Raw genomic sequence first — 24,784 nt, 5'->3', positions numbered from 1 at the left:
GCCTGAGGAAGGAGAAAATCTCCGAAAGCTTGTGAATTTAAAATAAAATTGCTGGACTATAACTTGGTGTTGTAAAATTGTTTACATTCCACAAGTGACTGAGGTGATTGATGCTCAGCGACAGCTGAATTCGGCGGTTAAATGGTTAATGTCCTCACTTACAGAAACAGCCTCTCCTCAGCTCAGTGACGAAACACTGGCTTTTGGCCCCAGGTTTGAAAGCGCAAACATCAGAAAATCGATGGGACTTTGAGCAAACAATGTCCCTGATGCAAATGTAACAATTTATTTCCAACCAAGTATCTTTTTTTACTGAACCTCCCTGGAACAAGAAGTGAAGAAGTAAAATTTACAACTGACTTTGTTCGCAATTGGCAGCGAATTGTCAAACCGGTTCGATTAGATTCCAGCAGTAAGGCCGCTCCCTGTTCTGAAACAAATGAGGAATGTTTGTGTTGAAATCCATCCTGATGTCTGGCAGCAGCTTTCACAGAAGGCGGAGCTCTGAATCTCACATAACAAGGATCAGATCAAATTCCCAAGTTGTGAACTGCTAAAATAAAGCAAGGAATTTGTACTCGATTGGTTACAATGAAATAAGAAGGATATAATTTGCAAAATCTACACGGACATTGAGAGACGGAAAATCCTCGCGGGATCAAGGTAAGGTTCATGTTGTGTCAATTTGTTTTATTAATTAACTTTTTCTGCCCCTTCCTCCTTTCTAAAGCCGATTTCCCGCGGTCTGATATGTTTCCCGGCGTTTGGAGCTCTTTATTGCTCGCGGATGGAACAATTCACTAATTGTTCGCTGAGACACGAACTGAAGGCCGGCTAGTTTACACCGGGAATTTCAGGGCTTATCCCTTCATGGGCCCCACCAATCTGCGCACAGACACATTTTAAAGCGGTTACAGGACAGAAAGCAGGAACACGAACTCTGGAGATTTACACAACCGTAGTCCAGCGGTGCCTCCTCCCCAACTTAGAAATTGATATTCAGTAAACAGGGGTGGGAACCTGACCTTTTTCACCCTAAATGCATTTATTTGTAACTGTGACACTGGCTTTTTTTGCTCACTGAATCGTTGTCAGCACGGTACACTTTTATTTAACTGACGAAAGACTGATGGAACATACAGTTCAACTTAGTAAAGGTTTAACACAGTCGCAATGGCCGATCATCGCGCTCTACCAGGCACCTGGAAAATCAGCCTATTACAACTACGAACATGTCGGAGGATCCATCACTAATCTTTATATAAAAAGTAACTACTGAAATTACCAACAGGTGGGAGGGACCATCACTAATCTTTATATATAAATTAACTGCTGAAATTACCAACAGGGAGGAGTGTCCATCACTAATCTTCAGAGAAAGATTAATACTGAATTACAAACAGGTAGGAGAGTCCATCACTAATCATTATATAAAAAAGTAACCACTGAATTCCAAACAGGTGGCAGGGTCCATCACTAATCTTTATATAAAAAGTAACCACTGAAATTACGAACAGGTAAGAGGGTCCATCACCAATCTTTGTATGTAAAGTAACTCCTGAAATTACCAACAGGGAGGTGTGTGGATCACTTGTCTTTATTTGAAAAGTAACTATTATATTACAAAAGGTAGGAGGCTGCATCGCTAATCTTCTTTTAAAATGTAATTACTGAAATTTCCAACAGGTAGGAGGGTCCATCACTAATATTTACATAAAAAGTAACTACTGTAATTACCAACAGGTCGGTGGGTCCATCACTAATCTTTTTAATGAAAGCAACTAATGAAATTACCAGCAGGTAGAAGGGTCCATCACTAATCTTTATATATAAAGTAACTTCTGACATTACCAACAGGTCGGAGGGACCATCACTAATCTTTTTAATGAAAGCAACTAATGAAATTACCAGCAGGTAGAAGGGTCCATCACTAATTTTTATATATAAAGTAACTTCTGACATTACCAACAGGTCGGAGGGACCATCACTAACCCGACTATAAACAGTAACCGCTGAAATTACCAACTGGTAGTTGGGTCCACCACTAAACTTAATACAAAAAGTAACTACAGAAATTATCAACAGGTAGGAGGGACCATCACTAACCTTACTATAAAAAGTAACTACTGAAATTACCAACAGGTAGGAGGGACCATCACTAACCTTACTATAAAAAGTAACCGCTGAAATTACCAACTGGTAATTTGGTCCATCACTAAATTTAATATAAAATGTAACTACAGAAATTACCAACAGGTAGGAGGATCCATCACTAATCTTTATATGAAAAGTAAGCATTCAAATTACCATCAGTTAGGAGGGTCCTTCAATATGTTTTTTTAAATTAACTACTGAATTACAAACAGCTACCACGGTCCATCAATAATCTTTATACAAAAAGTAATTACTGAAATTACCGACAGGTAGGAAGGTCCATCACTAATCTTTGTTTATTAAGTTACTCCTGAAATTACCAACAGGGAGGAGTGTCCATCACTTGTCTTTATTTAAAAAGTAACTATTGAATTACAAACAGGTGGGAGGGTGCATCGCTAATCTTCTTTTAAAAAATAATTACTAAATTACCAACTGGTAGGAGGGCCCTTCACTAATCTTTACCTGAAAAGTAACTACTGAATTACAAACAGCAAGGAGGGTCCATCAATGATCTTTATATGAAAAGTAACTACTGAAATTACCAACAGGTAGGAGGGTCCGTCACTAATATCTATATAAAAAGAAATTACTAAAATTACCAACAAGTAGGAGGGTCCATCACTGATCATTATATAAAAGTAACTACTGAATTACAAACAGGTGGGAGGGTCCATCACTAATATTTATTTAAAAAGTAACTGCAGTTATTACCAACAGGTAGGAGGGTACATCACTAATCTTTATAGAACAGTAACTAGTCAATTACAAACAGGGAGGAGGGTCCATCACTAATCTTCAGATAAAAAGTAACTGCAGAAATTACCAACAGGTAGGAGGGTCCATCACTACGCTATATATAAAGTAACTCCTGCAATTACGAAGAGGGAGATTTGTCCATCACTTGTCTTTATTTAAAAAGTAATTATTGAATTACAAAAAGGTCGGAGGGTGCATCGGTTATCTTCTTTTAAAAAGTAATTACTGAAATTACCAACAGATAGGACAGTCCATCACTAATCTTTACCGAAAAATTAACTGCTGAATTACAAACAGGAAGAAGAGTCCATCGATAATCTTTATATGAAAAGTAACTAATGAAATCACCAACAGGTAGGAGGGTCCATCACTGATCTTTAGATATCAAGTAACGACTGAATTACAAACACGTAGCAGTGTCCTTCAATAATCTTTACATGAAAAGTAACTACTGAACTAGAAACAGGTTGGAGGGTGCATCACTAATCTTTGTATAAAAAGTAACGACTGATATTACAAACGTGCAGGAGGGTCCATCACTAATCTTTATTTAAAAGTAACTACAGTAATTACCAACATGTAGGAGGGTCCATCACTCATCTTAATGTAAAAATAACTACTGAATTACCAACAGTTAGAATGGTCCATCACTCATCTTCAGATAAAAAGTAACTACTGAAATTACCAACAGGTAGGAGGGTCCATCACTAATATTTATATAAAAAAGTAACCATTCAAATTACCAACAGCTTTGAGGGCCCGATCTCTAATCTTTATATATAAAAGCAAGTAACTGCTCAAATGAATCTTGTGTTTGATTACACTAATGTAATTAGTGTAGGTGTAAATTTAAGTTTTTGTTGCTGTTGTCCGTTTATTGCACTAGTGTGAGCGTGACTGAAACAACAGATAACTGCACCTTACAAGGTTTCAATCTTGGTTGTACATTTATGGTAGAGAATAACTTCAACTATAGTTTGCATACATTTCCTGACCGACATAAACCGCTTTTACATTCAAACAATGTTGAAAGGAAAGCACCGGGACTGATAGTTTGATTGGTTGCTCTTGCATTTGCGCACACATACAGCAAGGCGCACACACAATGGAGAATTATGATTATAAAACAACCGTCAAATCTTCTTATATATTTGTGGTGTTTTCTGAGATTGAGCGACCCCTAAAGATAACGCAAAGATAAATGTGCAGCATCTGTTTAAAGTTTCACGATTCATAATATGATACATTAGTGTTGATATTATTGAACGGAAATTCCTCACCTCCCACAGTGCTCATTAGTCAGGTGCTGATACCATGAGAGATATGGTAAATATATTCAAATAGAAGCACCAACCAAAACACATCTCCATGAACACACGGACAATGTCACTGTCCATAGAGTGCAGAAAAATCACACCCAGCTCCATACTTTGTATGTAGATAGATATCAGGTTCATGAAATACCGGAATTTCATATCAAAACTCAACAAATTAAAAATATTAAACACAAATCTGTGAATAAAATAATACATCAGCGCCAGACTGGGTAACACCGAGTGAAGGATCATTTAATTCATCACCTCGCTCCATATTGCCCTCCAGAATATTCACTACCTCAGGAATAAGTCTGGTGCTGGCCTGCACGGTGAGTAAACCTGACCAATTGGTGCTCCCAGTGCAGAATCTCGGCCGGCTACAACTGGGTTGTGAAGATCAGCGGGTCTCATTGGGTTTCACTGGGCAGCTGTCTTTGCCGCACCTCATGTGGAGAGTTGATCCTTCCAGTCGGGAAATGCTCGATTCCAGAGCGAACAGCTGTTGTACTGATGGGGGAGGAGGGACTTGATATCGCGACAAGGCGACGTTTTATCCTTCTCATTTCAATATTTCACTCTAACCCTTCTATTAATATATTTATTACAGAGCATCAGAATCTTGGAACGCCTGTCACCTCCATGGCTGAAGGTCCAAACAGGGGAGAAGACCCAACATCATCAACAAGAATGAGAATAGACACCGGTAGGTTCAGAACAACCTTTAAATTATCAATTGTGTCCTGATAAAGGGTCCAGCTCACGAACAAGAACCTGCAGCTCACACAAGAAGAGAAAACCGAGCAGATACTTTGTGGATAGAGAGAATTGAGTGAACAACTCGTGGGGCAGTGCAGTCACAGGTAGAGGGACATCAGTACTGGAACTGTCCGGTAGATAACTGGTGTTGGGGACTGCAAGGTGGATAGAGACAGTGACTCAGGCTGGCCTTCCTGATTAATAGTGTGACACCAGGGAGTAGGGGGACACCCCGAGTGGGGCAGGTGTGACAGGCAGGTTTGGCACAGGAATAGGAGCGCGATAGTGTTACGAGATTCTACAGTCAGGCGAGTAAACAGACTGTTCTGCAGCCCTGAGCAGGTCTCAATTGGTAAGTTGCCTTCCTGGTGTCAGAGCGAAGAACTTCCTGGAACAGGTGGGACGCTCTCTGGGAAGGAAAGGAGAGAGGAAAATAGTCATCGCCGGAACCAATAGCAAGGACAGAGCTTAATTCATACAGGGAATATTAACATTTGAGCTGTGGACTGAACAACTAGGCCTTAAGGTGATGATCTCTGGATTGTTTTGCGCTGGGCTGCTTAAGGAGGACAATATGAGGCAGGTCAATGTGCGGCTGCAGGGCTGGAGCAGGAGGGAAGGGTTCATGTTCTTGGGACACTAGGGTGAGTTCAGGGCGAAGGGAAGGAACGGTTACGAACTGAACCGACAAACAACAATGGTTTGACAGGCTGGGTACTTTGAGCAGTGTGAGGGTTTCACCTGATAGGACTGGAGGGTGTGAAATATCCGGATCTGAGACTAGAGAGAGGAAATAATAAAACTGTTGGAGCACGAACAGAAGATTTATGAAATTGTGAACAGTTATTAGCTGGAAAAAGGGAGGAGGTTTTGAAGTAGTGACAGAAGAAGTAACCTAATATTAAAAGCGAAGAAAAGCGATAACGGGTCCACAGTCCAATGAATTGGAGTTCAGATTGTGTGTTATTTCTGTGAATCTACAAATCATTCCAAACAAGTTTGGAAAGTCAGAATCATGAGAGATGTGATCTCGTATCGATAAGACTGGGCTGTGATGGGTGAGGTTTTGGGGAGAAACAAAATATTTCCTTTAGTTTCTAAAAGTGATGGCAGATGTGAAATTGTTGTTGTAACAGTGGAGCATGTGGGACCATATTTCGAGATAACTGTGGAGAAGGATTTGGATCTGAATTTAATAGCCGAGGTGGATAAGTCACTGAACTCAGAGATAACGCACACGAGGCTGGTAAAGGAAGTCAGAGAGGAGATAGGAGGGAATTTGATCACAATTCAGAAAAATCTATCCATCTCAGCCTTGAATATATTCAATGACTCATCATCCACAGCCCTCTGGGGTAGAAAGGTCCAATGATTCAAAACACTCAGCGTGAGCAAATTCCTCCTAATCTCAGTCTTGAATGGCAGACCCCATATCCTGAGACTATGCCCCTAGTTCGAGAATCTGCATTTAGGGGAAACAATTTCTCAGCATCTACCCTGTCAAGCCCCTCATAATCTTATATGTTTCAATTAGATCACCTCTCATTCTTCTAAACTCCAGAGGGTACAGCCCCAATCTGCTCAATCTCTCCTCATAGGACAACCCTCTCATCCCAGGAATTAATCTAATGAACCTTCCTTGCACCGCCTCCAAGGCAAGTATACCCTTCCTTAGATAGGAAGAGCAAAACTGGACGCAATACTTCAGTTGAGGTCTCACTAAAGCCGTGTACAGATGTAGTAATTCTTCCCTCCTCTTGTACTCGAACCTCCTTGCAATAAAGGCCAACATGCCATTTGCTTTCCGAATTACCTGCTGTACCTGCATTCTACATGTTTGTGTTTCTTGTACAAGGACACCCAAGTCTCTGTGAACACCAACATTTAATAGTCTCCCACCATTTAAAAACTATACTGTTTTCCATTCTTCCTACCAAAGTGAATAACCTCACATTTCCTCACATTATGCCCCAACTGACACGGTCTTGTCCACTCACTTAATCTGTCTGTATTATTTTGCAGACTCTTCGTGTCCTCACAATTACTTTCCAAACCTAGCTTTGCATCGTCAGCGAACTTGGACACATTACACTGACCTTTCACCTAATTCATCTATATAGATTGTAAATCGCTGAGGCCCAAGCACTGACCCCTGCGACACCCCACCAGTTACAGCATGCCAACCTGAGAATGACCCGTTTATCCCTGTTTTCTGTTTCTTTCCTTTAACCAATCTCGGACCATTCTGATTCTGTTTAAAAGAGGTGTGCTGTCAATCTCGGGTCATGATGTGTCCGTTTAAAAGGGATGTATTGTCAGTCCCGGATCACTCTGTCTCCATTTGAAATCAATCGAATGTCAGTCCCGGATCATTCTATGTCTATTTTGAAGGGGTGTGCTGTCAGTCCCGGATCATTCTGTGCCTGTTTAAAAGGAATGTGCTGTCAGTCCCGGATGATTCTGTCAGTTTGAAAGGAATGCGATGTGAGTCCCAGATCATTCTGTGCCTGTTTGAACGGAATGTGCTGTCAGTCCCGGATCATTCTCTGTCTGTTTAAAAGGGATGCAACGTGAGTCCCAGATCATTCTGTGCCTGTTTAAAAGTGATATGTTGTCAGTCCCGGATCATTCTGTCTCTGTTTGAAAGGGATGTGCTGTCAGTCCCAGATCATTCTGTCTCTGTTTAAAAGCGATGTGCTCTCAGTCCTTGATCATTTTGCCCGATTCTCTGTCCCACCCCATTCACGGGCCGCGCTCCAGGTTTTAAGCTCGAGCTGAGCGAGCGTTGTCTCCCATAGTGACGTCAGAGGTTCAGCGACAGGTTCAAGAGACTCAGTCACCCACAAGCACTGATTCTGCAGGATATCCGGGGCTGAATGTTCCCTAATGGGGCATTGGGTTAATGTACAGACTGGAAGTTTCCAGGGTAGGGCTCAGTCAGGGCTGAATTGGGACACTTGGTCAATGTGCATACAGGAAGGGCTCAGTGTGGGGCTCAGTCTGGGCTTCAGTGAGACACTGGATGAATGTACAGACAGGAAGGGCCCAGGGCCGTGCTCAGTCTGGGCTGCAGTCGGACACGAAGTAAATGCACAGAGAGGAAGGTCCCAGGGTGCGTGTCAGTCTGGGCTGCAGTGGGACACTGGGTAAATGTATAGACAGGAAGGCTCAATGCGGCGCTCAGTCTGCGCTGCAGTGAAACACCTGGTAAATGTATAGACAGCAAGGGTCCAGGGTGGGTCTCAGTCTGGGCTGCAATGAGACGCTGAAAATCGGACTCAGTGTTCCTGGGTTTGGGGAATGATAACACCCAGGGTTCCCGGTGACAGCTGGAAAGTGCACCTGTGTGGGTCTCGGATTGGCCTCTCATTGTGGGATGAGAATGTATTCATAAATCTCTGATTGCCCCCAGTGAGGGAAGAGGTTTAACCCGCGGTACTCTTTATGAGGAGTGGGGATCTGGGGTTCAAAGGGATTGGATTATTCATACCCGGATTATGTGGGAAATAGACCACCGAATGGCACGAAAACCGGGGTTGGGGGGGAGGCGTTGTTATGCCGAGTCAGAGCATCAGAGCGACCACAGAGTCCCTGATATAATGTGGCGAGTGAATGTGGAATGGTATTGCCGATTTGGGACTGTTTCAAAGTGCATTTCTCGTGGTTATAAAACAGCGCTAGGATCGTGAGTTCAAATCTCAACATGGCACCTGTGAAACTATAAAGTGCTGATATTACTGACTGTAACGTTATTAATTATAGAGCCGATATTACGGACATGTGTTGTTTATAGAGCAGGTATTAATGACAGTATCTGTACTGATTATAGAGCTGATATTAATTAAAGTATATGTACTGATTATGAAGATGATATTACTGACAGTATCTAAACTCATTTTAGAGCTGATCTTAATGACAGTATCTGTACTCATTATAGAGATGATATTTATGACAGTCCCTCTATTGATAATGGAGCTGATATTATTGACAGTATCTGCATTGATTTTGGAGCAGATATTACTTACAGTATCTGCATTGATTATAGATATGTTATTGCTGAAAGTACATTTATTGATTATAGACTGATGTAACTGACAGTGTCCGTAATGAGTTTAGATCTAATATTACTGACATTATCTGAACTGCTTATGGAGCTCCAATTGCTGACAGTATCTGTACTGATTATACAGGTGATATTACTGAACGTATTTGTACTGATTATAGAATTGATATTATTGACAGTACTTGCATTTATTATAGAGCTGATGTAACTGACATTATCTGCACTGATTTTATAGAGCTTTATGTTGAGAGTATTTGCGACGCTAAAAGGGCTGTTATACTGACCGTGTCTGTTTTGATTATAGAGCTGATATTACTGACAGCATCTATTCTAATATGGCGGTGTTCTTACTGACTGCATCTCTGCTCAATATAGCCCTGTTATTTATGACAGTATCTCAATTCTATACAGCCCTGTTATTACTAACAGTATCCCTGCTCGATGTAGCCCTGTTATTATTGACAGTATCCCTGCTCGATATAGCCCTGTTATTACTGACAGTATCCCTGCTCAATATAGCCCTGTTATTACTGACAGTATCCCTGCTCGATATAGGCCTGTTATTAATGACAATATCCCTACTCAATTTAGCCCTGTTATTACTGACATTATCCCGACTCAACATAGCCCTGTTATTACTGACAGTATCCCTGCTCAAGAGAGCCCTGTTATTACTGACAGTATTGCTGCGCAATATAGGCCTGCTATTACAACAGTATTCCTGCACAATATAGCCCTGATATTACTGACATTATCCCTGTTGAATATAGCCATGCAATTACTGACAGTATCTCTGCTCGATATAGCCATCTTATTACTGAGAGTATCCCTGCTCAATGTAGGGCTGTTATTACTGACAGTATCCGTACACAATATAGCCCTGTTATTAATGACAACATCCCTGCTCAATATAGAACATTTTCCACACCGTTCACCTGACGAAGAAGGAAGCCTCCGAAAGCTTGTGGAATTTAAAATAAATTTGTTGGACTATAACTTGGTGTTGTAAAATTGTTTACAATATAGCCTTGTTATTACTGACCGTATCCGTACACAATTTAGCCCTGTTATTACTGACAGTATCCCTGCTCAATATAGCCCTGTCATTACTGACAGTATCCCGACTCAGTATAGCCTTGTTATTACTGACAGTATCCCAACTCAACATATCGCTGTTATTATCGACAGTATCCTTGCTCAATATAGCGCTGTTATAACTGACATTATCCCTGATCAAAATAGTGCTGATAATTCTGACACTATCTGTGTTGATGAAAGAGCTGGTGTGATCAATATTTTCATTGAATGATATCGAAATTGACAGCAAAGGAAGAGCCTATTTGGCCCATCAGGTCTTTGCCTGCAGAGTGTGGGAGAACGCTCCACACGAGCGTTCTCCCACACCACTTCGTCGCAACCTATCAACTTATCTTTCCATTGCTAGCCCCCTCATGTATTTATCTGCCTTCCCCTTAAATGCATCTACTCCTTTCGCCTCAACCATTCCATGTGGTAGCGAACTGCACATTCTCACCACTCTCTCAGTAAGATGTCTCTCCTGAATTGCATCTTGGTTTCATTAGTAACTATCTTATATTCATGGCCTTTGGTTTTGGACCACCCTGAAGGGGAAATATCCACTCGCGGTCGACCCTGTGGAACCCCTTCCGAATATGAAAGACATCTATCAGGTCATCTATCAACCTTCTTAATAGAGCAAAGTGCCACAGCCTGTTTAGTCTTTCCTGATATTGTTACATAAATAGTGCATGAAACAAGTGACGCCAGGAATGGAAGGAAAGTAATCCTAGGAAGGAACAGCCAGGCCACAATCTTCTCCCCAAGGAGCGGATTAATGCAGGCAATCAAGGCGCAATCCAGAGCACGGTAGGAGGTGTACTTAAAACTGCACCAATAAAATGCCCGGAGCCGGGAGACTGTGTTTGTGCATTGCTGCGGGAGAATTGCTGGGACTCGCCCGGCAGAGGCGGAGACTGCGAAACGGCGCCAGAGAGTGCGATGTTCTGACCTGTCACACTGTTTGTCGACTGAACAACCAGATTCTTATTATAGCATGGGTTTGTTTGAGGGATGAATTGCGATCCAGAATCACGGACACATCAGGTTAACATCTCGGCAGATACAAAAAGCATCAATTTCACGACCTTAGTATTTAAAATCCACAGATACAGAATCTCTTGCACTGAACTTTTAACCGTCCACGAAAAAAAATCGCAGGTTGGTTTTCGGGTTTCACTGTTTAATTCGGACTGGACACAGGGTGGAAGATTGGGTGTGTTTACTAAAACATATTTAACAAAGTTTACCTTCGATTCTCTTGCACCGATTATCTGATCTTTACTCCGCTGCAATTCTGCGAATTGCAGAACCGATGGAGCTCAGCCTTAAATAAAAACAGCCAGCCAGTGCCCACTTGGTTCGGGTACAGTGTAGACACATCCCTACGAGGGGAGAAGGAAGGGCTTCCAAAGCTAGAGCTCCCTGGATGTCTAAAGAGAGAGATATTAAAAGGAAAAAGAAAGTGGAGGCTTATGACGAATGTAAGGTTCATAATAAAGTGGAGATCCAGTCTGAATACAGAAAGAACAGAGGAGATCTAAAGAAAGGGGAATAAGAGGGGCAAAAAGAGAGATTCAGTAGTAACTTTCAAACGGGAATTGGATAAAAACGTGAAGGAAAAAATTACATGGCTTTTGGAAAGAGCCGGGAAAATGGACGAATTGGATAGCTCTTTCAAAGAGCCAGCACAGGCATCATGGGCCGAATGGACTCCTGTGCTGTACCTACTATGATGCTACGATACAAACATGTAAAGGGAACGTACAATTCCTCCGTTGCTGAAGTCATTGTACAGAAACTCTAGTTAAACTTCACATTCGCCAAATCCCGGAATCGAGCACGTGTTTAAATATAGGTACATAGGAACAGGAGTAGGCCATTCAGCCCATCGAATCTGTTCTGCCATTTAATTAGATCATGGCCGCTCTGTACCTGAACTCTATTTACCTGCCCTTGATCCATTTCGCTTCATATCCTGAACTAAAAAAAAATCTGCCCCTATCGACCGTGAAAATTTCAGTTGACCCAGAAACCACAACCTTTTGGAGGAGGGAATTCGACATTTCCGGTAAACGTTGTGTGAAAAAGTGCGTCCAAATTTCACTCCTGAACGGCCGAGAGCTAATTTTAAAATTGTGTCCCCTTGTTCTGGACTCCTCCATCAGACGAAATGATTCCTCTGTACCTAATGAGTGTGAGGTATTACATTTTAGTATGAAAAATAAGGGGGTCACATAATGCTTGGAAAATAAGTGTCTAAATAGGGTGGATGAGCAGAAGGTTTTGGGGGTAAATCCAATAGGGAATTCAACAGAAATTACTTTACCCTGAGAGTGGTTGGAATGTGGAACTCACTAACACAAGGAATAATTGAGGCAACTCGCATAGATGCATTTAAGGGAAGCTAAATAAACACACGACGTATAAAGGAATAGAAGGATATGGTGGTAGGGGTAGAAGAAGTTGGGGTGGGGGGTGGAGTCTCGTGTGTAGTATGGACAAGTTGGGCCGAATGGCCTGTTTCAATGCCATACGTTCCATGTAATTCTCTCTTGAATCCTTTTATCATTTTAGAAATTTCAATTAACGCACCCAGGCTCCACCCAAACCCACCATTCACCTAAACTGTACATTAAACACTGTATTTAATGATAGAAAAAACAAACATTTACCCGCACGGACAATTTAAAAGAGTATTTAATGTTAAAAATCCAATCATTTACTCAATCTGCCCATTTAACACTGTATTTAATGTTAAATAAACAGACCATTTCCACACACTGTCCATTTAACATTGTATTTAGTGATATATGAAACCACCATTTAACCGCACTGTCCATTTAACAGTGTATTTAATGAACTATAAACCAAACATTGACCCACACTGTCCATTTAACAGTGTATTTAAAGATATATGAACCCACCATTTAACCACATTGTCCATGTTACATTGTATTTAATGATATATAAACCCGCCATTTACCGACACTGTCCATTTAACAGAGCATTTAATGATATCTGAATCCAACATTTTCCCGCACTGTCCATTTAACAGTCTATTTAATGATATCTGAACACACCATTTACCCGCACTGTCCATTTAACAATGTATTTAATGATATATAAACCCACCATTTACCCACACTGTCCATTTAACAGTGTATTTAATGATATATAAATCCACCATTTACCCACACTGTCCATTTAACAGTGTATTTAATGATATCTGAACCCACCATTTATCCGCACTGTCCATTTCACAATGTATTTCATGAAATATAAACCAACCATTAACAAACACTGTCCATTTAACAGTGTATTTAATGATATATAAACCCACCATTTACACACACTGTCCATTTAACAGTGTATTTAATGATATATAAACCAACCATTAACACACACTGTCCATTTCACAGTGTATTTAATGATATATGAACCCACCACTTATACACACTGTCCATTTAACAGTGTATTTAATGATATATAAAACCACCATTTACAAACACTGTCCATTTAAAAGTGTATTTAATGATATATGAAGCCACCATTTACCCACACTGTCCATTTAAAAGTGTCTTTAATGATATATGAAGCCACCATTTAACCAGACTGTCAATTTAACACTGTATTTAATGATATCTGAACACACCATTTACCCACACTGTCCATTCAACATTGTATTAAATGAAATATAAACCCATATTTATCCGCACTGTCGATTTAAAGGTGTATTTCATGAAATATTAACCAACCATTTACACACACTGTCCAATTAATCGTGTATTTAATGATATATGAACCCACCATTGAACCAGACTGTACATTTAACAGAGACTTAATGATATATAAACCAACCATTTATACACACTGTCCATTTAACAGTGTATTTAATGATATATAAACCCAACATTTACACACACTGTCCATTTAACAGTGTATTTAATGATATATAAACCAACCATTAACACACACTGTCCATTTCACAGTGTATTTAATGATATATGAACCCACCATTTACCCGCACTGTTCATTTAACAGTGTATTTAATGAAACATCAACCAACCATTTACACACATTGTCCATTTAACAGTGTATTTAATGATAAATGAACCCAGCATTTACCCACACTGTCCATCCAACAGAGAATTTAATGATATATAAAACCACCATTTACACACACTGTCCATTTAAAAGTGTATTTAATGATATTTGAAATCACCATTTACCCACACTGTCCATTTAACATTGTATTTAATGATAGATAATACCACCATTTACCCACACTGTCCATTTAACAGTGTATTTAATGATATATTTTTTATCCAACCATTTAACCAGACTGTCCATTTAACACTGTAATTAATGATATATGAACCCACCAACAACACACACTGTCCATTTAAAGGTGTATTTAATGATATATAAAGCCACCATTTACTCACACATTCGATTTAACAGTGCGTTTAAAGATATGAGAACCCACCATGTAATCAGACTGTCCATTTACCAGTGTATTTAATGAAATATAAACCCGCCATCTACTCGCACTGTCCATTTAACAGTGTATTTAATGATATATAAACCCACTATTTACCAACACTGTCCATTTAACAGTGTATTTAATTATATATAAAACCACCATTTACACACACTGTCCATTTAACAGTTGATTTAATGAGAAATAAACCTACAATTTATTGCCATTGTCCATTTAACAGTGTATTTAATGATATATAAAACCACCACTTCCACACACTGTCCATTTAAAAGTGTATTTAATGATATATGAAGCCACCATTTAACCAGACTGTCAATTTAACACTGTATTTAATTATATTTAAACCCACCATTTACACATACTGTCCATTTAATATTGTATTTAATGATATCTAAACCCATCATTTACGTACACTGTCCATTTAACAGAGTATTTAATGATACATAAACCCACCATTACCCACACTGTCCATTTAACAGTGTATTTAATGATACACAAACCCACCATTACCCACACTGTCCATTTAACAATGTATTTAATGATGTATGAACCCATCATTTACCTGCACTGTCCATTTAACAGAGTTTTTAATGATATATAAACCCATAATTTACCCCCACTATCCATTTATCAATCTATTTAATGATATATAAACCCATAATTTACCCACACTGTGCCTTTAACAGTGTATTTAATGATTTGAAAACCCATCATTTACCAACACTGTCCATTCCTCCAGTGATTGAGCTGATTGATGCTCAGTCATAGTTTAATTCGGCGGTTTAATGGTTAATGTCCTCACTTGCAGAAACAGCCTCTCCTCACCTCACTGACGAAACACTGGCTCTTGGCCGCAGGGTTGAAAGCGCCAACTTCAGAAAATCGATGGGACACAAGTAAACAATGTCCCTGATGCAAATGTAACAATTTATTTCTGAACAAGTATGTATTTTGCTGAAATTCCCAGGAACAAGACGAGAAAAAGGAAATTTAGAACCAACTTTGCGCACAATTGATTGGCAGCGAATTGTGAACGTGGTTCGATTACATTCCACCAGAAAGGCCGCTCCCTGTTGTGAAACAAATGAGGAATATTTGTGTTGAAATCCATCCTGATGTCTGGCAGCAGCTTTCACAATGGGCGGAGCTCTGAATATCACATAACAAGGATCAGATCAAACTCCCAAGTTGTGAACTGCTAAAATAAAGCAAAGAACTTGTACTCGATTGGTTACATTGAAATAACAAGGATATAATTTACAAAATCTACACGGAGAGTGAGAGACAGAAAATCCTTGCGGGATAAAGGTAAGCTTAATGTAGTGTCAATTTGTTTCATTAATTAACTTTTTCTGCCCCTTCCTCATTTCTAAAGCCGATTTCCCGCGGTCAGATATGTTCGCCGGCGTGCGGAGCTCTCTGTTCCTCGCGGATGGAACAATTCACTAATTGTTCGCTCAGACACTGACTGAAGGCCGGCTATTATACATTGGGATTTTCAGGGCTCATCCCTTCATGGTGCCCACCAATCTGCCCCAGACGCAATTTAATGTGGTTATGAGAAAGAAAGCAGGAACACGGACTCTGGAGATTTGCATCATCCTCGTCCAGCGGTGCCTCCTCCCCATGTTAGATGTTGATATTCGGTAAACAGGGGTGGGAAACTGACCTTTCTCACTCTTCAAGCATTTATGTGTAACTGTAATACTTGCTCTTTTTACTCACTCAACCGTTTCGTGCCCGGTACATTTTTATTGAACTGATCAAAGACTGATCGAACACACAGTTCAGCACAGTAAAGGGTTAACTCTTTCCCAATGGCCGATTATCGCTCTCTGCCTGACACCTGGAAAATCAGCATACCAACAGGTATGAGGGTACAAGCACTAATCTTTCTATTTAAAGTAACTTCTGAAATTACTAACAGGTAGGAGGGTCCATCACTAATCTTTACATGAACATTTACAACTCAAATTACCAACAGGTAGGATGCTCCATCACTAATCTTTTTATAGAAATGTAACCACTGAAATTACCAACGGGTTGAAGGGTCCATCTCTAATCTTTATATAAAGTAACTCCTGAAATTACCACCAGGTAGGAGGTTCCATCATTAATCTTTACATAAAAAGCAACTACTAACATTTCGAGCAGGTAGGAGGGTTCCATCACTAAACTTTAACTAAAAAAAAACCTAATGAAATTACCACAAGTTAGGAGTGTCCATATATCATCTTTATAAAAAAGTAACAAGTGAAATTACCAAAAGGAAGGAGGGTCCAGCAATAATCTTTATATAAAAAGTAACTACTAAAATTACGGACACGTCGGCGGGTCCATCACTAAAGCTTACAAAAAAAAGTAACCACTGAAATTACCAACAGGCAGATGGCCCCATCACTAATCTTTATATAAAAAGTAACAACTCAAATTACCAACCGAGAGGAGTGTCGATCACTAATCTTTACATAATAATTTACTATTGAAATTTCCACCCGGCAGGAGGGTGCATCACAAATCTTTATATCAAAAGTAACGACTGAAGTTACCAACAAAGAGGAGGGTCCATCACTTATGTTTACGTAAAAAGTAACCACTGAAATTAGCACCAGGCAGGAGGGTCCATCACTAATCTTGATATAAAAGGAAACTACTGAAATTAACAACAGTCCGGAGGCGCCATCACTAATTTTATCTAAAAAATAACGACTGAAATAATCAATAGGTAGGAGGGTCCATCACTGATATTTACATGAGAATTAACGACTGAAATAATCAAACCAAAGGAGGGCCCAGCACTAATCTTTACATGAAAAGTAACTACAAAAATTATCAACAGGAAGAAGGGTCCAACACTAATATTTATATAAAAAAAGAATCGAGTGAAATTACCAACAGGTTGGAAGGTCCATCACTAATCTTTACATAAAAAAGTAACCACTGAAATTACCAGCGGGTATGAAGATCCTATCACTTATCTTCAAATAAAAAGCAACTGCTGAAATTACCAACAGGCAGGATGTCCCATCACTAATCTTTACATAAAAAGTAACGACTGAAATTACCAACAGGCAGGATGTCCCATCACTAATCTTTACATAAAAAAGTAACGACTGAAATTACCAGAAGGTAGGAGTGTCCATCACGAAACTTTATAAAAAAGTAATAAGTCAAATTACCAACAGGGAGGAGGTTCCATCAATAATCTTTATACAAAGTAACCACTGAAATTACCGACAGGCATGAGGCCCCATCACTAATTTAACAGAGACAAAGTGACAACTTAAATTAGCAACAGGTAGGAGGTTCATCACAAATCTTTATAAAAAAAAGTAACTGCTGAAATTACCAACAGGGAGGAGGGTACATCACTTATGCTTACATAATAAATAACTACTGTAATTACCACCAGCTAGGAGGGTCCATCACTAATCTTTACAAACAAAACTACTGAAACTACCACCAGGTAGTAGTGTCCATCACTAATCTTTACTTAAAAAGTAACGGCTGAAATTACCAAAAAGGTAGGAGGAACCCATTACTAAACTTTATATAAAAATTAACTACTGAAATTACCACCAAGCAGGAGGCCCATCACTTAATTTTTATAAAAATGTAACGACTGAAATTACCAACAGGTCGGAGGGTCCATCATTAATCTTTACATAAAAAAGTAACTACTGAAATCACTACCAGGAAGCAGTGTCCATCATTAATCTTTATAAAAGATAAATAAACTACTGAATTTACCAACAGGCAGGAGGCCGCATCACGAATCTTGATTAAAAAAAAGTAAATCCTGAAATTGCCAACAGGTCGGAGGGTCCATCACTCACTTTTACGTGAAAAAAATAACGACTGAAATTACCAACAAGCAGGAGGTCCCATCCATTATCCTCAACGAAAAAAATAACTACTAAAACTACCACCAGGTGGCAGTGTCCATCAGAAATCTTTCCATGAAAGGAAACTACTGAATTTACCATCAGGGTTGAGAGTCCATTAGTAATCTTTTGTTCAAAAGTAACTACTTAAATTCACACCAGGGAGTCGGGTCCAACGCTATTTTTTATATAAAAAGCAGCTACTTAAATTACCACCATGTAGGAGGGTCCATCAATAATCTTTACAAAAAAAGATAAACGACTGAAATTAGCAAGAGGTAGGAGGGTCCATCACTAATCTTTATAAAAGAAGTAACAAGTGAAATCACTAAAAGGCAGTGGGCACCATCACTAATATTATATAAAAAGTAACAACTCAAATTACCAACAGGGAGGAGGGGCCATCATTTATCTTTATATAAAAAGTAAATACTGAAATTACCACCAGGTAGGAGGGTCCATCACTGATGATAATGCAAAAAGTAACCACTCTAATTACCAGTAATTATGTGGGTTCCATCACTAAGGGGAGGGTGAACAGCCAGTTGTCGTGGTGCATATAGGCACCAACGATATAGGTAAAAAACAGGATGAGGTCCTACAAGCTGAATTTAGGGAGTTAGGAGTTAAACTAAAGAGTAGGACCTCAAAGGTAGTAATCTCAGGATTGCTACCAGTGCCACGGGCAAGTCAGAGTAGGAATGACAGGATAGCTAGGATGAATACGTGGCTTGAGTGATGGTGCAAGAGGGAGGGATTCAAATTCCTGGGCCATTGGAACCGGTTCTGGGAGAGGTGGGACCAGTACAAATTGGACGGTCTGCATCTGGGCAGGACTGGAACCAATGTCCGAGGGGGAGTGTTTGCTAGTGCTGCTGGGGAGGGTTTAAACTAATGTGGCAGGGGGATGGGAACCGATGCAGGATGTCAGTGGGAAATAAAGTGGTGAGAGAAACAAAAGGCAGTAAAGGAGAGTGTACAAAACATGACCGGAAAAAAGGTCTGAGAAAGCAGGGCAAAGACCAAGGGAAGTCTAGATTAAACTACATTTATTTCAATGCAAGAAGTCTGATGGGCAAGGCAGATGAACTCAGGGCATGGATGGGTACATGGGACTGGGATGGTATAGCTATTACTGAAATATGGCGAAGGGAGGGGCAGGACTGGCATCTCAATGTTCCAGTGTACAGATGCTATAGGAAAAATAGAGCAGGAGGTAAGAGAGGAGGGGGAGTTGCGTTCTTGATTAGGGAGAACATCATGGCAGTAGTGAGAGGGGATGTATCCGAGGGTTCGCCCACTTAGTCTATATGGGTAGAACTGAAAAATAAGAAGGGAGAGATCACTTTGATAGGATTGTACTACAGACCCCCAAATAGTCAATGGGAAATTGAGGAGCAAATTTGTAAGGAGATTGCAGACAGCTGCAAGAAAAATAGGGTGCTAATAGGAGGGGACTTTAACTTTCCCAACATTGACTGGGACAGCCATAGCATTAGGGGCTTGGATGGAGAGAAATTTTTTGACTGTATTCAGGAGGAATTTCTCATTCAGTATGTGGATGGCCCGACTAGAGAGGGGGCAAAACTTGATCTCCTCTTGGGAAATAAGGAAGGGCAGGTGACAGAAGTGTTAATGAGGGACCAGTGATCATAATTCCATTAGTTTTAAGCTGGCTATGGAGAAGGATAGGTCTGGCCCAAAAGTTAAAATTCTAAATTGGGGAAAGGCCATTTTTGATGGTATTAGACAGGAACTTTCAGAAGTTGATTGGGAGAGTCTGTTGGCAGGCAAAGGGACGTCTGGTAAGTGGGAGGCTTTCAAAAGTGTGTTAACCAGTGTTCAGGGTAAGCACATTCCTTATAAAGTGAAGGGCAAGGCTGGTAGAAGTAGGGAACCTTGGATGACTCGGGAGATTGAGGCCCTAGCCAAAAAGAAGAAGGAGGCATATGACATGCATAGGCAGCTGGGATCAAGTGGATCCCTTGAAGAGTATAGAGATTGCCGGAGTAGAGTTAAGAGAGAAATCAGGAGGGCAAAAAGGGGACATGACATTGCTTTGGCAGATAAGGCAAAGTAGAATTCAAAGAGCTTCTACAAATACATAAAGGGCAAACGAGTAACAAGGGAGAAAGTAGGGCCTCTTAAGGATCAACAAGGTCATCTATGTGCAGAACCACAAGAGATGGGTGAGATCCTGAATGAATATTTCACATCGGTATTTACGGTTGAGAAAGGCATGGATGTTAGGGAACTTGGGGAAATAAATAGTGATGTCTTGAGGAGTGTATATATTACAGAGAGGGAGGTGCTGGAAGTCTTAACGCGCATCAAGGTAGATAAATCTCCGGGACCTGATGAAAAGTATCCCAGGACGTTATGGGAGGTTAGGGAGGAAATTGCGGGTCCCCGAGCAGAGATATTTGAATCATCCACCGCTACAGGTGAGGTGCCTGAAAATTGGAGGGTAGCAAATGTTGTGCCTTTGTTTAAGAAGGGAGGCAGGGAAAAGCCTGGGAACTACAGACCGATGAGCCTGATATCTGTAGTGGGTAAGTTGTTCGAGGGTATTCTGAGGGACAGGTTCTACAGGCATTTGGAGAGGCAGGAACTAATTAGGAACAGTCAGCATGGTTTTGTGAGAGGAAAATCATGTCTCACGAATTTGATTGAGTTTTTTGAAGGGGTAACCAAGAAGATAGATGAGGGCTGTGCAGTAGACGTGGTCTACATGGACTTCAGCAAAGCCTTTGACAAGGTACCGCATGGTAGGTTGTTACATAAGGTTAAATCTCATGGGATCCAAGGTGAGGTAGCCAATTGGATACAAAATTGGCTTGACGACAGAAGACAGAGGGTGGTTGTAGAGGGTTGTTTTTCAAACTGGATGCCTGTGTCCAGCGGTGTGCCTCAGGGATCGGTGCTGGGTCCGCTGTTATTTGTTATTTATATTAATGATTTCGATGAGAATTTAGGAGGCATGGTTAGTAAGTTTGCAGATGACACCAAGATTGGTGGCATTGTGGACAGTGAAGAAGGTTATCTAGGATTGCAACGGGATCTTGATAAATTGGGCGAGTGGGCCGATGAATGGCAGATGGAGTTTAATTTAGATAAATATGAGGTGATGCATTTTGGTAGATCGAATCGGTCCAGGACCTACTCCGTTAATGGTAGGGCGTTGGGGAGAGTTATAGAACAAAGAGATCTAGGAGTACAGGTTCATAGCTCCTTGAAAGTGGAGTCACAGGTGGATAGGGTGGTGAAGAAGTCATTCGGCATGCTTGGTTTCATTGGTCAGAACATTGAATGCAGGAGTTGGGATGTCTTGTTGAAGTTGTACAGGGCATTGGTGAGGCCACACTTGGAATACTGTGGACAGTTCTGGTCACCCTATTATAGAAAGGATATTATTAAACTAGAAAGAGTGCAGAAAAGATTTACTAGGATGCTACACGGACTTGATGGTTTGACTTATAGGGAGAGGTTAGACAGACTGGGACTTTTTTCCCTGGAGAGTAGGAGGTTAAGGGGTGATCTTATGGAAGTCTGTAAAATAATGAGGGGCATAGATAAGGTAGATAGTCAAAATCTTTTCCCAAAGGTAGGGGAATCTATAACGAGGGGGCATGGATTTAAGGTGAGAGGGGAGAGATACAAAAGGGTCCAGAGGGGCATTTGTTTCACTCAAAGGGTGGTGAGTGTCTGGAACGAGCTGCCAGAGGCAGTAATAGAGGCGGGTACAATTTTGTCTTTTAAAAAGCATTTGGACAGTTACATGGGTAAGATGGGTATGGAGGGATATGGGCCAAGTGCAGGAAATTGGGACTAGCTTAGTGGTATAAACTGGACGACATGGACATGTTGGGCCGAAGGGCCTGTTTCCATGTTGTAACTTCTATGATTCTATGATTCTATGACTAATCTTTAACTTTAAAATTAACCACTGAAATCACCACCATGTAGGATTGTCGGTCACTAATCTTGATATCGAAGTAACTACTGAAACAATCAACGGTTAGGAGGGTCCATCACTAAAACTTACATGAAAATTAACCATTCAAAATATTAACAGGGAGAAGGGTCCATCACTAATCTTTATTTTAAAAGTAACCACTGAAATTACCAACATGGAGGAGGCCCTATCACAAATTTTATCCAAAAAAGTAACTACTGAAATTACCAACAGGTATTAGGGTCCATCACTAATATTTAAATAAAAAGTTACAACACAAATTACAACAGGGAGAAAGGTCCATCACGAATCTTAATATAAAAAGTAACAGCTCAAATTACCAACAGGAAGGAGTGTCCATCACTAATCTTTATATAAAAATTAACAGCTCAAATTACCAACAGGAAGGAGTGTCCATCACTAATCGTTATATAAAAAGTAAACACTGAAATTACCAACAGGCAGAAGGGACCATCACGAATCTTTATATAAAAAGGAACAAGTCAAATTACCAGCAGGTATGAGGATCCCATCACTAATCTTTACATAAAAAATGTAACCACTGAAATTACCAACAGGCAGGAAGCCCCGTCACTAATCTTTGCATAGAAAGTAACGACTGAAATTAACAAAAAGGCAGGAGACCCCATCACTAATATTTACCTGAAAATGTAACTGTTGAAATTACCAACAGTAAGAGGGTCCATCACTAATCTTTATATAGAAAGTAAGCACTGAAATTGCCAACGGTCAGGACGCCCCATCACTAATTTTATATAAAAAGGTAACAACTGAAATTACACGCAGGTAGGATGGGTCATCACTACTCTTTATATAAAAAGTTACAACTCAAATTGCCAAAAGGGAAGAGGGTCCCTCACCAATGTTTATAAAAATAGAAAGTACTGAAATTACCAACAGGTAGGAGAGTCAATTTCCAATCTTTGTATAAAAAGTAATTACTGAAATTACCAACTGGGAGGAGGGTCCATCACTAATCTTTATAGAATGAGTAACAACTCAAATTACCACCAGGTCAGAATGTCCATCACTAATCTTTATTATAAAAATAAAGTACTGAAATTACCAACAAGTATGAGAGTCCATTTCCAATCTTTGTACAAAAAGTAACAACCCAAATTACCAACAGGTCGGAGGGTCCATCACTAATCTTTACATTAAAAAAAGTAACCACTGAAATCACGACCAGGAAGTAGTGTCCATCATTAATCTTTATAAAAGATGAATAAACTACTGAAATTACCAACAGGCAGGAGGCTGCGTCACTAATCTTGATAAAAAAATAAATCCTGAAATTACCAACAGGTAGGAGGGTCCATCACTCACCTTTACGTAAAAACATAACGACTGAAATTACCAACAAACAGGAGGTCCCATCCCTTATCCTCATCGAAAAGAATAACTACTGAAACTACCACCAGGTGGCAGTGCCCTTCAGAAATCTTTGCATGAAAGGAAACTACTGAAATTACCAACAGGTAGGAGGGTCCATCACTAATCTTTATATAAAAACTAACTACTGAAATTGCCGACAGGCAGGAGGGTCCATCACTAATCTTTATATAAAAACCAACTACTGAAATTACCAGCAGGCAGGAGGGTCAATCACTAATCTTTATATGAAAAGCAACTACTGAATTTACAACAGGGAGGATGGTCCATCACTGATCTTTTAACTTAAAGTTCTTACTGGAATTAGAAACAGGTAGGCGAGTCCATCAATTATATTTATATAAAAAGCAACCACTAAAATTACGACCAGGTAGGAGGGTTCATCACTAATCTTGATATGAAAAGTAACTACTGACATTACCACCAGGCAGGAATGTCCATCACAAATCTTTATATAAAAAGCAAATATTGAATTTACAACAGGTAGGAAGGTTCATCACTAATCTTTTTAAATAAAGTAATACTGGAATTACCAACAGCTAGGGGGTCCATCACTAATCTTTGTAAAAGAAAAAAACTAATGAAATTTCCAACAGAGAGGAGTGTCCATCACTTATCTCCATATGAAAAGTAACTACTGACATTACCACCAGGTGGGAGGATCAATCACTCATCTTTACACCAAAAGTAACAACTGAAATTACCAATTGACAGGAGGCCCGATCAGTAATTTTTATTAAAAAAAGGTAACTACTGAAATTACCAACAGGCGGGAGGTCCCATGACAAAACTCCAGTCAAAAATATAACTACTGAAATTACCACCAAGTAGGAGTTTCCATCACTAATCTCAATATAAAAATAAACTACTGAAATTACCAACAGGTAGGAGGCTCCATCACTC

General features: G+C 40.0%; 1 long non-coding RNA gene across 3 annotated transcripts in view; it reads left to right on the top strand.

Annotated features, from left to right (window-relative positions):
* Positions 1-550: 550 nt before the first annotated feature.
* Positions 551-24,784, top strand: part of LOC137312962 (uncharacterized) — a 70,826-nt gene continuing 46,592 nt past the window's right edge. For 2 of the 3 annotated variants that reach the window (XR_010960968.1, XR_010960967.1), the window contains exons 1-3: positions 551-663; positions 4,837-4,932; positions 15,597-15,937. This is a non-coding gene — a long non-coding RNA (uncharacterized lncRNA). The remainder of the gene's footprint in view (positions 664-4,836; positions 4,933-15,596; positions 15,938-24,784) is intronic. The other variant, XR_010960969.1, reaches the window with a different exon arrangement.

Source organism: Heptranchias perlo, unplaced genomic scaffold (assembly GCF_035084215.1).
Source record: "Heptranchias perlo isolate sHepPer1 unplaced genomic scaffold, sHepPer1.hap1 HAP1_SCAFFOLD_44, whole genome shotgun sequence".
In the NCBI taxonomy this organism is placed as follows: Eukaryota; Metazoa; Chordata; class Chondrichthyes; order Hexanchiformes; family Hexanchidae; genus Heptranchias; species Heptranchias perlo.
Note: the sequence above shows the minus strand (reverse complement) of the source record. Positions and strands in the feature narration are given on the sequence as shown.